Consider the following 16,650-nt stretch of genomic DNA (forward strand, 5'->3'; position numbering starts at 1 on the left):
CGAGGTCAAGAGATCAAGACCATCCTGGTCAACATGGTGAAATCCCGTCTCTACTAAAAATACAAAAAATTAGCTGGGCATGGTGGCGCGTGCCTGTAATCCCAGCTACTCAGGAGGCCGAGGCAGGAGAATTGCCTGAACCCAGAAGGCGGAGGTTGCGGTGAGCCGAGATCGCGCATTGCACTCCAGCCTGGGTAACAAAAGCGAAACTCCATCTCAAAAAAAAAAAAGAGAGAGAAATAAAGTAATACATTTTAAAAACCAAAAACTCAAACTATTCAAGATACAAAAGATTATCAGAAAATGCATAGATGGTCAAGTGCAGTGGCTCACACTTGTAATCCCAGCACTTTGGGAGGCCAAGGTGGGCAGATCACTTGAGGACAGGAGTTCGAGACCAGCCTGGCCAACACAGTGAAACCCCATCTCTACTAAAAATACAAAAAATTAGCTGGGTGTGTGGCACGTGCTTGTAATCAATTACTTGGGTGGCTGAGGCACGAGAATCTCTTGAACTTGGGAGGTGGAGGTTGCAGTGAACCAAGATTGTGCCACTGCATTCCAGAATGGGTGACAGAGCGAGACTCCCATCTCCAAAAAGAAAAAAAGAAAGAAAATTCACAGACACTTTGCCTAGAACAATGGATGACAATGCAGTAAACTCCTGGTTATGTGGCTTGTCTGCAAGATGGTTCTTAACTCCCTCCCATCCTTGATGGGGCAGGACAGAGTTTGAGCACTGGGAAGCAGAGTGGAGCACAGTAAAAAAAAATGTGTTTATTGACAGAAAATGTGTTTAGAGACCATTTAACTCAGATTGATCCTGTTTCACACTTCAGGGATGGTAATTTATGATGTAGTAAGGTTCAATATTTTGTACTTATAATAAGAACATTTTAATATGGCCAAAACCAAAAAGGAAAGAAAAGAACATCTCATATACCAATTAGTTATAATTTTAAAAAAAATTTTAACCTAGTGGTTAAAATATGTTTTCTTAGCAGTTTGGATATTTTTCAAAGGACCAAAAAGAATTACCATGAATTACCATGTGACCCAGCAATCACACTAGTAGGTATATCCCTAAAGGAGAATAAATCATTTTACCAAAAAGACACCTACACTCTCATGTTTATGACAGTACTATTCACAATAGCAAAGACATGGGATAAACTCAGGTGCCCATTAATTGTGAGTTGGATTAAGAAACTGTGGTATATATACACCATAGAGTACTACACAGCCATAAAAAGAGCAAAATAATGTCCTTTGCAGCAATGTGGATGCAGCTGGAGGCCATTATCCTAAGGAAATTAACAAATTGAGCAAACCAAATATTCCACTTATAAGTGGGGCCAAACACTGGCTACACATGAACATAAAGATGGGAACAATTAACACAAGTGACTCCAAAAGGAGGGAGCAGAGAGGGGGACAAAGTGTGAAAAATTACCTTTTGGATACTGTTCACTACCCGGGTGACAGGTTCAGTTGAAGCTCACAGGATCATGTAATATATCCATGTAACACACCTGCACATGTACCCCCTGAATCTAAAATAAAAATAAGCAAATAAAAATGTTTTCCTTTCATTCTTTTTGGTTTGTTTTGATCACATCAAAATGTCTTCATGTCAGTAGCACAGGAGTCTTCATTGTAGCATTGTTTGAAATAGCAATATGTTGGAAACAACGTCAATATCGGAGTCACTACATAAATTGTGAGAAAGCTGTGCATCAGAATATTATGAAGCACTTTAAAAGAATAAAACATTTTTATTTCTACTGAAACAGAAGCTTCTATGTTCTACTAACATAGAAGCCATACTGTTAAATGAAAAAAAAAGGTCAGGGGCAGTATGCTACCACTTGAGTAAAAAAAAGAATGTCCGGAGGGGACTCAAGATGGCGCTGTGAGAACAACCCAGGATTGGAGCCCGCGTTGAATTCGCAAACGGTGAGTCAGTGCTGCATTTCCAGACTGATCTTTGTTGCCCACAGAACGGGAAACTCCCAAGTATAAAAAGACACGGGACGCCAGGCAGTAGGTCTGCCTGGCGAAGCCGGCAGCCTGGGCGGCGGCGGCCAGCCCTACCCAGCAATCCCCACAGGGCGCACTTGTCCGGGTGCCTTGTTGAACCGGCAACCTGAGACTTGAGAGGGCTGGACTTGAGACTGAATGAGACTTGCACAGTAGCCCAGCCCAGGGGATTGCAGGGACAGATCGTTTGGGACACCCAGTGGGACGAACGAAACCGCGATTTCAAACTATCCCGGGCAGATGGTCCGAGACGCTCTGTGGGGGAGGGGCGTCCACCACTACGGAGGCAACCTGCCCCAACTGATATACACGCCCACTGCTGATGCAGCCAGCCGTTGCCGAGGCAACCCGCCCCAACTGAGATACACACCCACTGCTGACGCAGCCAGCCGTTGCCGAGGCAACCCGCCCCAACTGAGATACACGCCCACTGCTGACGCAGCCAGCCGTTGCCGAGGCAACCCGCCCCAACTGAGATACACGCCCACTGCTGACGCAGCCAGCCGTTGCCGAGGCAACCCGCCCCAACTGAGATACACGCCCACTGCTGACGCAGCCAGCCGTTGCCGAGGCAACCCGCCCCAACTGAGATACACGCCCACTGCTGACGCAGCCTGCCGTTGCTGAGGCAACACGCTACAACAAGAGACTCCGCCGCAGGGCGTGGCGGAGACCACAGCAGAGCCGGCAGGAACAGCGCGAATCACACAACAGCAGGGCGGAGCCTCGGCAACCAAACAGTGGCTAGTCTGCCTTTGAGCTGGGCAGGACACCTGATCGGACATCCAAAAATAAAGCCCAAACCCCTCAACACAGAGCATTTGAGAAAAAAAAAAGGGTTGTTTAATGAGCTGTGTTGCAGCAGAATCAAACATAGCAGCCTAACAGCCCTGAATGAACAACAGAGTGCACAGCTCAGCAATTAAACCCCTATAAAGTACAAACTGTCTCCTCAAGCAGCTCCCTGACCCCTCTATATCCAAAAGACTGTCATTAGGCAGGCATCATCCTGGGACAAAGAGAGCAGAAAAAGAAACTGGTAGCATCCCTCGCTGTGCCACGGCTACTAGAGGTGCACCCCAGACAAGCAGGGTCTGGAGTGGACCTCAACAGTCGTACAGCGAAGGGGCTAGACTGGTAGAAGGAAAACCAAGCAACAGAAATACTTCATCATCAACATTCTGGGTGTCCACTCAGAGACCCAAACGAAAAGTCAGCAACTATGCAAACGACCAGCGGACAAATCCACAAAGATGGGAAGAAACCACCGCAAAAAGGAGGAAAACACCCGAAACCAGAACACATCGCCTCCTAGAAAGGACCAAAACTCCTCACCAGCAAGGGAACAAAGCTGGACGGAGAATGACTGTGACGAAATGACAGAATTAGACTTCAGAAGATGGATAATGAGAAACTTTTGTGAGCTAAAAGATCATGTATTAAATCAATGCAAAGAAACTAAGAACCTTGAAAAAAGATTTGAAAAAAGATTCGAGGAAATGATAACAAGAATGGATACCTTAGAGAGGAATATGAATGAATTAAAGGAGCTGAAAAACACAATACGAGAACTTCGCGAAGCAAATGCAAGTTTCAATAGCCGAATTGACCAAGCAGAAGAAAGAATATCTGAAGTCGAAGACCAACTCAATGAAATAAAACGAGAAACCAAGATCAGAGAACAAAGCGCAAAAAGGAATGAACAAAGTCTCCAAGAAATGTGGGACTATGTGAAAAGACCTAACCTACGTTTGATAGGTGTACCAGAAGGGGACGAAGAGAATGAATCCCAGCTGGAAAATACTCTTCAGGACATCATCCAGGAAAATTTCCCCCACCTAGCAAGACAAGCCAACACTCAATTGCAGGAAATACAGAGAACACCACAAAGATATTCCGCAAGAACAGCAACCCCAAGGCACGTAATCGTCAGATTCAACAGGGTTGAAATAAAGGAGAGAATACTAAGGGCAGCCAGAGAGAAAGGTCGGGTCACCCACAAAGGGAAGCCCATCAGACTCACAGCAGATCTCTCGGCAGAAACACTACAAGCCAGAAGAGAGTGGGGGCCAATATTCAACATTCTTAAAGAAAAGAACTTTCAACCCAGAATTTCATATCCAGCCAAACTGAGCTTCAGAAGTGAAGGAAGAATAAAATCCTTTGCGAACAAGCAAGTACTCAGAGATTTTGTCACCACCAGGCCTGCTTTACAAGAGCTCCTAAAAGAGGCACTACACATAGAAAGGATCAATCAGTACCAGCCATTCCAAAATCACACTGAATGCTAAAGAGCTTCAACATAATGAAGAATCTACAACAACTAACAGGAAAAACAGCCACTTAGCATCAAAATGGCAGTATCAAATTCACACATAACAATATTAACCCTAAATGTAAGTGGACTAAATGCACCAATCAAAAGACACAGACTGGCAAATTGGATAAAAATCCAAAACCCATCAGTGTGCTGTATCCAGGAAACCCATCTCACATGCAAGGATACACAAAGGCTCAAAATAAAGGGATGGAGGAAGATTTACCAAGCTAATGGAAAGCAAAAAAAAGCAGGAGTTGCAATTCTCATCTCTGATAAAATAGACTTTAAAGCAACAAAGATCAAAAGAGACAAAGAAGGCCATTACATAATGGTAAAAGGATCGATACAACAAGAAGAGCTAACGATCCTAAACATATATGGACCCAACACAGGAGCACCCAGATACATAAGGCAAGTTCTTAATGACTTACAGAAGGACTTAGACTCCCACACAATAATAGTGGGAGACTTTAACACTCCACTGTCAATACTAGACAGATCAACCAGACAGAAAATCAACAAGGATACCCAGGGCTTGAACTCAGACCTGGAGCAAGCAAACCATTTACAGAACTCTCCACCCCAAATCCACAGAATATACATTCTTCTCAGCACCACATCACACCTACTCTAAAATTGACCACATAATTGGAAGTAAAGCACTGCTCAACAAATGCAAAACAACTGAAATCATAACAAACAGCCTCTCAGACCATAGTGCAATCAAGTTAGAACTCAGAATTCAGGAACCGACCCAGAACCGCACAGCTTCATGGAAACTGAACAACTGGCTCTTGAATGTTGACTGGGTAAACAACGAAATGAAGGCAGAAATAAAGAAGTTCTTCGAAACCAATGAGAATGAAGACACAACGTGCCAGAACCTCTGGGACACATTTAAAGCAGTCTCTAGAGGAAAGTATATAGCAATAAGTGCCCATATGAGGAGAATGGAGAGATCCAAAATTGACACCCTATCGTCAAAATTGAAAGAGCTAGAGGAGCAAGATCAAAAAAACTCAAAACCCAGCAGAAGACAAGAAATTACTAAGATCAGAGCTGAGCTGAAGGAGATTGAGACACGAAAAACCCTTCAAAAAATCAATAAATCCAAGAGCTGGTTTTTTGAAAAGATCAACAAAATAGACAGACCACTAGCCAGATTGATTAAAAATAAAAGAGAGAACAACCAAATAGATGCAATAAAAAATGATAAAGGGGAAATCACCACAGATTCCACAGAAATTCAAACCATCATCAGAGAATATTACAAACAACTCTATGCACATAAACTAGTAAACCTGGAAGAAATGGATAAATTCCTGGACTCCTGTGTCCTCCCAAGCCTAAACCAGGAGGAGGCTGAAACTATGAATAGACCAATAACAAGGTCTGAAGTTGAGGCAGCAATTAAGAGCCTACCTCACATAAAAAGCCCAGGTCCAGATGGGTTCACAGCCGAATTCTACCAGACACACAAGGAGGAGCTGGTACCATTCCTTCTAAAACTATTTCAAACAATCCAAAAAGAGGGAATCCTTCCCAAATCATTTTATGAGACCAACATCATCCTGATACCAAAACCCGGCAGAGACCCAACGAGAAAAGAAAACTTCAGGCCAATATCCATGATGAACATAGATGCAAAAATCTTCAATAAAATATTGGCAAGCCGATTGCAACAGCAAATCAAAAAACTTATTCATCATGATCAAGTAGGATTCATCCCGGGGATGCAAGGCTGGTTCAACATACGCAAGTCTATCAACGTAATTCACCACATAAACAGAACCAAAAACAAAAACCACATGATTATCTCAATTGACGCAGAGAAGGCATTTGACAAAATTCAACAGCCCTTTATGCTAAAACCCCTCAATAAACTCGGTATCGATGGAACGTATCTCAAAGTAATAAAAGCTATTTATGACAAACCAACAGCCAATATCATACTGAATGGGCAAAAACTGGAAGCATTCCCTTTGAAATCTGGCACTAGACAAGGATGCCCTCTCTCATCACTCCTATTCAATATAGTACTGGAAGTTCTAGCCAGAGCAATCAGGCAAGAAAAAGAAATAAAGGGTATTCAAATAGGAAAGGTGGAAGCCAAATTGTCTCTATTTGCAGACGACATGATAGTATACCTAGAAGACCCCATCGCCTCAGCCCAAAAACTCCTGAAACTGATAAACAACTTCAGCAAAGTCTCAGGATATAAAATCAATGTGCAAAAATCACAAGCATTCGTCTACACCAATAACAGACTTAAAGAAAGCCAAATCAAGAGCGAACTGCCATTCGCAATTGCTACAAAAAGAATAAAATACCTTGGAATACAACTCACAAGGAACGTAAGGGACCTCTTCAAGGAGAACTACAAACCACTGCTCAACGAAATCAGAGAGGACACAAACAGATGGAGAAACATTCCATGTTCATGGTTAGGAAGAATTAATATCGTGAAAATGGCTATACTGCCCAAAGTAATTTACAGAATCAACGCTATCCCCATCAAGCTACCATTGACTTTCTTCACAGAACTGGAAAAAACCACCATGAACTTCATATGGAACCAAAAGAGAGCCCGCATAGCCAAGTCAATTCGAAGCAAAAAGAACACAGCGGGGGGCATCACACTACCGGATTTCAAACTATACTACAAGGCTACAGTAATCAAAACAGCATGGTACTGGTACCAAAACAGAGATATAGACCAATGGAACAAAACAGAGGCACCGGAGGCAACACAACATACATACAACTATACAATCTTTGATAAACCTGACAAAAACAAGCAATAGGGAAAGGATTCCATGTTTAACAAATGGTGTTGGGAAAACTGGCTAGCCATTTGCAGAAAGCAGAAACTGGACCCCTTCCTGACACCTTACACTAAAATTAACTCCAGATGGATTAAAGACTTAAACATAAGACCTGGCACCATAAAAACCCTAGAAGGAAATCTAGGCAAAACTATCCAGGACATAGGAGTAGGCAAGGACTTCATGAACAAAACACCAAAAGCATTGGCAACAAAAGCCAAAATAGACAAATGGGACCTAATGAAACTCCACAGCTTCTGCACGGCAAAAGAAACAGTCACTAGAGTGGATCGGCAACCAACAGAATGGGAAAAAATTTTCGCAGTCTACCCATCTGACAAAGGGCTGATATCCAGAATTTACAAACAACTCAAGCAGATTTACAGGAAAAAAACAAACAAGCCCATTCAAAAGTGGGCAAAGGATATGAACAGATACTTTACGAAAGAAGACATATATGAGGCCAACAATCATATGAAAAAATGCTCATCGTCACTGGTCATCAGAGAGATGCAAATCAAAACCACATTGAGATACCATCTCACGCCAGTTAGAAAGGCGATCATTAAAAAATCTGGAGACAACAGATGCTGGAGAGGATGTGGAGAAAAAGGAACACTTTTACACTGTTGGTGGGAGTGTAAATTAGTTCAACCATTGTGGAAGACAGTGTGGCGATTCCTCAAGGCCTTAGAAATAGAAATTCCATTTGACCCAGCAATCCCATTACTGGGTATATATCCAAAAGACTATAAATCGTTCTACTATAAGGACACATGTACACAAATGTTCATTGCAGCACTGTTTACAATAGCAAAGACCTGGAATCAACCCAAATGCCCATTGATAATAGACTGGATTGGAAAAATGTGGCACATATACACCATGGAATATTATGCAGCAATCAGAAATGATGAGTTCGTGTCGTTTGTAGGGACATGGATGAATCTGGAGAACATCATCCTCAGCAAACTGACACAAGAACAGAAAATGAAACACCGCATATTCTCACTCATAGGTGGGTGATGAAAAATGAGAACACATGGACACAGAAAGGGGAGTACTAAACACTGGGGTCTATTGGGGGGAAAAGGGGAGGGCCAGTGGGAGGGGGAGGTGGGGAGGGATAGCCTGGGGAGAAATGCCAAATGTGGGTGAAGGGGAGAAGAAAAGCAAAGCACACTGCCATGTGTGTACCTACGCAACTGTCTTGCATGCTCTGCTCATGTACCCCAAAACCTATAATCCAATAAAAAATTAACAAAAAAAAAAAAAAAAAAAAAAAAGAATGTCCACAAATACATTCACATGTGTTGCAACAGTTTCTGGCATATTACACAAGAAAATTAAGAGCAATGCCTCACATAAGAGAATCTAGAAGCTTTTTTTTTTTTGGAGACAGAGTCTCGCTCTCTCACCCAGGCTGGAGTACAGTGGTGTGATCTCGGTTCACTGCAACCTCCGCCACCTGGACTCAAGTGATTCTACTGCCTCAGCCTCCCAAGCAGCTGGGACTACAGGCATGTGCCACCACACCTGGCAAATTTTTGTATTTTTAGTAGAGATGGGTTTCACTATGTTGGCTACGCTGGTCTCGAATTCCTGACCTCAAGTGATCCACCTGCCTCAACCTCCCAAAATGCTGGGATTACAGTCGTGAGCGACTGTGCCCAGCTGATATTTGCTTTTTAACATATATTGAATTTTCTACCATGATTATAATACTGATTGAAAAGAGTAATTAATACTTAAAAATTTCTCCATGTAAACACAGCAGCCTCAAGTGGAGCTATTACAATGTTCCTGACACTAAAATTACTTTGTCCAAACATTATATGCTTGGCACCACCACATGGAATATCTTGAAATATGGAAGTTATTTATTCAGTCATTTATGTATATTCCATGTGCTTATTATACATTAGTGAGATAATAATCAATAGATAAAATTTCTGCTCACATTAGATTTCATGTTCTATGCAGGGAGACAGTTAAGGAACATAAAATCCATAGGCTCTATTGTACATTTAAAGGTGATAAATGCTATTGTATGGGAAAAAAAAGGATAACAGAGATTGAGAAAGGCGGGAATGGTGACATTTAGGCAAACACTTAAAAAAGCAGAAGGAGTGAGCCATGTGGATATCTGGCAGAGACATACCCCTCTGGGGACAGTGTTCCAGGCAGAAGGAAGAGCCATTGTAAATGTCATGCACCTGGCATGATCAATCAACAGCAAGGAGGCTACGGCAGTTTTAGCAAGGTGAACAAGGGATAAAGTAGTTAGAGATGCAGTGAGAGAAGCAACAAGAGTTATTAGATCATGGAGGGCCTTGTAGACTGTATGTAATAAATTGTTTGGCATTTTTTGAGTTAAATGGAAGGCCGGTGGAGGCTTTTGAGCTATGGAATGGTGTAATGAGATTTACTTTCTCGTAGGACCACTATGATTGCTCTTTTGAGACTAGACTGTAAGAGAGCAAGTGAGGAGCATCAAGGATAGTTGGTAGGCTATTACAACAACCTGCACGATAAACTACACTAGACTGGTAGTATAAAAACGCTAAGAAGTGATCAGAGCCACTGATATGTGTTGAAAGCAGAATAAACAGAATTTCCTAATAAACTGTATATGGTGTGTGAAAGAAAAGGAGGAATCAAGAATAACTTGCAGGCTTTTGGCTTGAGTAACCAGGACGAGGCTATTCCTTATTATAATGAAGGGCACTACAGGCAAAGAATTTATGAGGTGGAGAGTCAGGAGTTCAGTTCTGGATCTGTCAATTTTGGGAAGCCACTTAAACATCCTAGAGATGTCAAGTAGCTATATACAGGGCTTGTGTTCAGGGGAGAAAGTTCTGATTGGAGATATTAATCTGAGAGTGGTCAGTATAGATGGTATTTAACTCCATAGGAGTTGATGAGCCCCCTAAGGAGTTAATGTAGATAAAGAGAAGTGACCCAAGATCTTAGTCTTGGGGTAACCCCAATGTTAGCAAGTCAAGAAGAAGAGCAACAATAAAGATGACCAAGAAGGATGCTGATGATGTTCTTTTTCTTGAACAGGATAATAGTTACATGGGTGTATTCACTTTCTGATAACTCATTGAGCTATACATTTATGAATTGTTCTTGGCTCTGTATATGTTACTCTTCATAATTTTTTTACTCTCCTCCCTTCCTAGTCCTTTACTTTCTTGCGATTTTTTTTATGGACTCATAAATAAATTAACCCCTTCAGTAAATTTTCACAAGGCTGCAGTTTTCTTCTCTTCAATGCTGAATCTTCTACCAAACACATGGCATCTGCTCAGGGAACTGAATTATTTTTGACATTTGTGTTTTGTTTGTTTGTTTGTTGTTGTTGAGACAAAGTCTCACTCTGTCACCCAGGCTGGAGTGCACTGGCATGATCTTAGCTCACTGCAACCTCTGCCTCCTGAGTTCAAATGATTCTTCTGCCTCAGCCTCCCAAATAGTTGGGATTACAAGTAAGTATCACCATGCCTGGCTAATTTTTGTAGAGATGGGGTTTCATCATATTGGCCAGGCTGGTCTCGAACTCCTGACCTCAGGTCATCTGCCCACCTCGTGGTGGGATTACAGATGTGAGCCACCGCGCCTGGCCTTGAAATTTGTTTTAAATAAAATTAAATCTATCTTAGAATCTCACTATTTGAAGTGGCATATAATATTATGTGTCTCATTAACGGGTGGGACAGGCAATAACTACAGTGACCAAGGATTGAGATGAGGGCCTTCTGTTCTTCACTACTGAGATGCTCAGTTTTCAAGCCCATGTGGCCCATTCTCCTGAAGAGCTAAGTAATCTTTTTCCAAGAGCCTGTAAGCTATGGAATCCATAAAGCAGACAGCAATCCCATGCAAAATCTTGAGCACCATGTGTGGACACACATCTTTCCCTGACAATTGTACATTTGTGCCCCACATACATTTTTCCCAGTCGCAGAGAATCTCCTTTTTTCCTTGACTCCTACCACCTTGGGTTTCCCTCAACATACTCCTATATCCCACCTCTCTTACTCTCAATTGCCAACCATTCGCCTTCCAAACAAAAACTGGATTTCATTTGTCTTTAAGGTCCATTGTAGTAGTACCTGTTTTCAGCCATGAAACACAAATCTTATAAATACTTAAGGTTAAAAAAACTCAGATGCAAAACACAGAGATTTGGCTAACTTTGGAAGATGAAGAAGGTAAAAATTCTTATCACTTTCAATTTTCAATTTATTTTGGTCTATAGGCTGTGTTCCCTGGAAAGATAAGCTGTTCTCTTCAGATACGGGTGTTGACTAAGCAGTCAATGTCAGACCCTTGTTTATATCCCATCTAGTGAGTTTAGGGAAACCAGAAAGTATGAGTTCAAGAGTGAAGAGCCCCAGGCACTACCTCCATTTGCTGTCAGCCCTTAAACTCTTCTGAAAAGGGATTCTTCCTTTTTTTTTTAATTTAAAGATGGGGTTTCACAATGATGGCCAGGCTGGTCTTAAACTCCTGACCTCGGGTGATCCACCCACCTCAGCCTCCCAAAGTGCTAGGATTACAGGCGTGAGCCACTGCGCCCAGCTCTTCCTCTTTTTTTAACTTTTATTTTAGCTTCAGGGGCACATAGGTAAACTTGTGTCACAGTGTTTATGTGGTTGCTTTATAGTGACACTGGTCTGTGTGTTTATATTAGCTGGTAGCAGTCTTTCCTTTCTATATTTAGTGCTCCTTTCAAGATCTCTTGTAAGGCAGGTCTGGTAGTAATGAATTCCCTCAACATTTACTTATCTGAAAAGAATCTTATTTCTTCTTCACTTAGGAAGCTTAGTTTGCCTCAAAATGAAATTCTTGGTTGCAGACTTTTTTTCTTTAAGAATGTTGAATATAGGCACCCAATCTCTTCTGGATTGCAGGGTTTCAGCTGAGAGGTCCACAGTTATCTGGATGGGGTTCCCTTTGTAAGTGATCTGCCTTTTCTCTCTAGCTGCCTTTAACATTCTTTGATTTAGACCTTGGAAAGTGACAATTGTGTGTCCTGGGGATGATCTTCTTGTGTAAAATCTTACAAGAATTCTCTGTATTTCCTGAATTTCTCTGTTGGCCTCTCTAGGTGAGGAAGGAGACCCAGGCATCTGAGGTCAAATTCCCCTTTGATTATCACACTGCATTTTAATAGAAAAAAAGGCTGACCGACTGGCACCTCCTGTTTCACCTTCCTGTAGGTGGCAGGCTTGGTCTTGGGGAAACTCTCTGGAAGACACTGCTTTTATGTAAAACAAGATCAAATCCGAAACCTTTTCAGGTGTGAGTCCTGAAGCTGTAAACCCAAACACTTTTCATATGTGATTTCTAAGGCTGTAAACCTAAGATTCTTCCACGCGTAATATCTAAAGTATAAGCCTATATAAAAGCAGAACCTTCCTTTGTTAGACTAGCTGAATTTGGACAAATCATTCCTCAGCTCCCAGCTGTGATAAAGACCTCTTCCTTCTCCATTCGGTGTTTGGGAGCTTTGTTTCTCGCGGCTGCTCCTGCTACATAGCAAGGTTGGGGAAGTTTTCATAAACAATATCCTGAGATGTTTTCCAAGTTGTTTGCTTTCTCCAAGTTCCTTTCAGGGATGCGAAAGACTATAGATTTGGCCTTTTTATATAATCCCATACTTCTCAGAGATTTTGTTTATTCCTTTTTATTCTTTTATCTTTATTTTTGTCTATCTTATTTCAGAGAACCAATCGTCAAGTTCTGAGATTCTTTCCTCTGCTTGGTTTACTCTGCTGCTGATACTTGTGATTGCATCGTGAAATTCCTGTATTGTGTTATTTAGGTCTATCAGACCCGCAGGGGCAGGGGCAGGGGCAGGGGCAGGGGCAGGGGCAGGGGCAGGGGCAGGGGCAGGGGCAGGGGCAGGGGCAGGGGCAGGGGCAGGGGCAGGGGCAGGGGCAGGGGCAGGGGCAGGGGCAGGGGCAGGGGCAGGGGCAGGGGCAGGGGCAGGGCTGTTGTATTCAGCCCGGGCCGGGCCGGGCTGGGCTGTTGTATTCAGCCCGGGCCGGGCCGGGCTGGGCTGTTGTATTCAGCCTCTTTCCTACAGGTATATAGGAAATATACCTGTATATAGCCTCTTTCCTGCAGTTACTTTTGCTGGAAAACCTGATTTTCTAAGGCCCGGGTCTCCACCCTCAGCAGCTGCTCTGCTAAGACTCTATGTTGCTAAGACTCTATGTAGCTGTCTGTCAGACTGAAGGCCCTGGTGGAGTGGGTTCATGAGATCTCCTGACCTCTAGGTTGCAAAGATCCACAGGAGAAACGTGGGTTCCCAGGGTCACACATTCATTCACCATTTCCCTGGGCAGGGGAAGTTCCCCTGGCTCAGTGTCACTCCAAAGTGGGCTGTTGTCCTGTGTGGATTTTCTTTGTTCTCTGTGGGTCAGATTGTTTCCTTGATTTCAATGCAAGTACCTGGATGTTTCAGTTGAAGGTGCTATATTTAGTCACCCCTCTCATTCCTGTCTGTGAGAGCCATGCACACTACCTGCTTCTCGTCAGCCATCTTCAGTTTATGCCAGGGTTCTTCCTTTGAAAGAATCCACTTCAGCAGTTTATCAATTTAAGCTTTTTTCCTGCTACATTATCTTAGTTTCCTATGTGTATAGTTAAGTCACACACAAAAACGATAGCTTTATTTTCTAACTCACATCATTCATTATATTTTCTTGCTTTATTTCATTTTTTGAAAACCTTCCTAAAAACCACGTTATACAATAATGCTATATAATAATGCTAGTATTCTAGCTTCTGATTTTAAATAAAATTGTTTTAATGTTTCATTGTTTAGGATACTATTTCTTATTGGTTTCTGACAGTCTTTACAGTTTTACTACTTTACTAATAGTTTTACATTGATATGTTTTCTAATATTGAGCTATCATAAGATCTCAAAATAGAGTAAAATATTTCACTCAAAATACTTTCATAACATCCCTTTGCCTCCCTTAGAAAATGGGAGTGACATATGAAGAATCTATGAGTTGACTATCAAGCTTCTATAGTCAGTCATTTATGAATAAAGGTATTTTTTTAGTATATTTTTTGAGTAATTACTCTATGTTACTGAACCAAACTTAGGTCCATCCACCTGGCACAGCAAAGCCAAACACCAACACCAAGATCTGCAGTGAGACAAAGTAAGCATTCATTGCAGGGCACCAAGCAAGGAGAACTGGGCAGCTAACGCTTAAGACTCAAACTCCCCAGTGGCCTACATGCAAAGGTTTTTAAAGATGGTGAGGCAGAGTTTACAGGCAAAGTCATAAATCCATACATGGAGGTTATGGCCTCCATGAATGGGGCATTGGTTTGGCCCCAAAAGGTGAGATATCTTGAAGCAGAGGTTTACAGGTGATTAGGTAGATTCAGAGATTCTTCAATTCACCATTGGTTAAGCAGAAAGTCTAAAAACTTGGGGTCAGCAGAAAGGAATGTTAAGGGTTTGCCTGAGGGTGTGACTTCCGCAGGCCCCTCAGGTAGAAATTTAGAATAAATAAGTTCAGGCCTCAGTTCCTCCTTATCTGAGGTTTACAAGACAGGTCAGCATTTTCCATCAGATGGAGGTTCAAGTTTCTGAAAACCAACTCAAGGACAGGCATCAAGATGTTATTTTTAGTTTCTATGGGAACCAAATATCTTGCAACTGGAACTTACTTGGGTAACTATTGTTTAAGCTATATTACCTTCTTGCTTATTAAATTGCTCATTTACTTCTCAAGGCTAGCTAGGTGTTTGGAATTTCCCTTAATTTCCATGCTTGAGGGGATCCGGCAGGCCACTAAGAGGAGTCCCTGCCCTGTCTCATGTGTGTTGTACTGTTGTGTGTGTGCGCGTGTGTGTCCTTCTTAGCACGTTGGGGGAAATTCTTTTTCAGACTAGTACATACAGCTCAATTTGACTAATGAGGAAATAGACCTAGTGAGGCAGGAGAATACGGTCTGGAGACAGGGAACTTTAAACGAATTTGTGCTAACTTTTTAAAAGAGAAAACACCAAGGCCTAGGGGACAGGAAATCTAAGGCCAAATAACACTGACTTCTCAAAGCTGGATCTAAAGGAAAATACCTGGGTCTGGGGGCAGGAAACCTAAGGCCAATTCACACAAACTCCTAAAGCTAAACCAAAAGGGAAAAAACCCATCTCTCTAAGCCAAGTAACAAAGGATCAAAGGCTACTCTCCCTACCACTTCCACTATTTGCATAGGGTGCCAATTCACCTCAGCTTTTAACTAGCCACAGACTAAATCCTTCATCCAGATAAGAGGGAGATGATAAGAACCTCAAATGGGATACTTAAAGCCCAGAAAACTTTGTAACTGGGCCTTTGAGCCACTTGCTCCAGCCCACTCCCACCCTGCAGACTGCTTTCTCACTTTCATAAATTCCTGATTTTGCTGCTTCATTCCTGCATTTCATTCCTCTGCTACTTTGTTTTGTTCGGTTCTTTGTTCAAATGCCCAGGACCTGGACAACTCCTGGTCAAGCCCCTTCACTGGTAACACTAGATACATTAATAATGTGCCCAAAGTCCTACTCCCAAGAACCAGATTTGAACTCAGGTTCAGAGCCTGAGCTTTTACAACTATATTATAATGTTTCTCAGTAAAGCATTAGCAAAGAGCAAGAAATAACAGAAGCTTCAAGATGGCAGAAAAATCTCATGTGCTTATATTTATTGTCTCAAAATTCTACTGAAATGACAGTAAATATTTTTTTAAAGGAATAAATCCAAAACCATATATAGAGCAAGAGGGAAGGCCCAAGAATTTCAGAAATTCTGACAAATTTCTACAAGACAGAAAGCAAGGGGCATCAGAGTAGAGAATGTCACAAACCAGACAAGGCGGCGTTACTTTTAGTCCAGCCAAGTCCCAAAAAGGACTCCAAGCTGAGTCTATAGATAAAGAAAGTGGAACTAGGTTGGCAGTATTCAGTTAGACATAAAGGACATTTGGACTTGTTGGCCCTTCCCATACCCTAGTCCACTCATTAACTATCAGCAATGGTATGGAAAAGTGGGGAGTAGCAGTATCTGCACCAACGTTAACAGAGAGGTGCTTTTAAAAGAAATTTTGACAATATTACGTGCCTGGAAATGGAGTCAGGATCCAAACATGGGAGTTGGCCCCTAGATTATCCCCTCTTCAACACCTGGTGGCAGGGAAGATTTCCTGGAGTCCATGACCTAACGTACAAGATGAAAAGCAGCCAGCTAAGTAAAACAAAAGAGAAGGCAAGTCATTCTAGGCAAAAGGCATAACTTGAACTTGAGCAAAGCTATAAAGGCAAGGAATAGCATGGTGGCTGAGGGAAATATTTTATAGTTGTCAAAAGGTTAGTCCTAAGTGTGAGAGATGCTGAGGCGGGTGGGGCAGGCAGTAACCAGATCTAGAGTTTGTACTTATCCTATGG

General features: G+C 42.2%; 1 long non-coding RNA gene across 2 annotated transcripts in view; it reads right to left on the reverse strand.

Annotated features, from left to right (window-relative positions):
- Nucleotides 1-2,402, reverse strand: part of LOC118144213 (uncharacterized) — a 113,639-nt gene extending 111,237 nt beyond the window's left edge. The window contains exon 1 of one of the 2 annotated variants that reach the window (XR_013522318.1): nt 1,454-2,402. This is a non-coding gene — a long non-coding RNA (uncharacterized LOC118144213). The remainder of the gene's footprint in view (nt 1-1,453) is intronic. The other variant, XR_013522317.1, reaches the window with a different exon arrangement.
- Nucleotides 2,403-16,650: the final 14,248 nt, after the last annotated feature.

The sequence above is a fragment of the Callithrix jacchus genome, chromosome 9 (assembly GCF_049354715.1).
Source record: "Callithrix jacchus isolate 240 chromosome 9, calJac240_pri, whole genome shotgun sequence".
NCBI classification, from domain to species: Eukaryota; Metazoa; Chordata; class Mammalia; order Primates; family Cebidae; genus Callithrix; species Callithrix jacchus.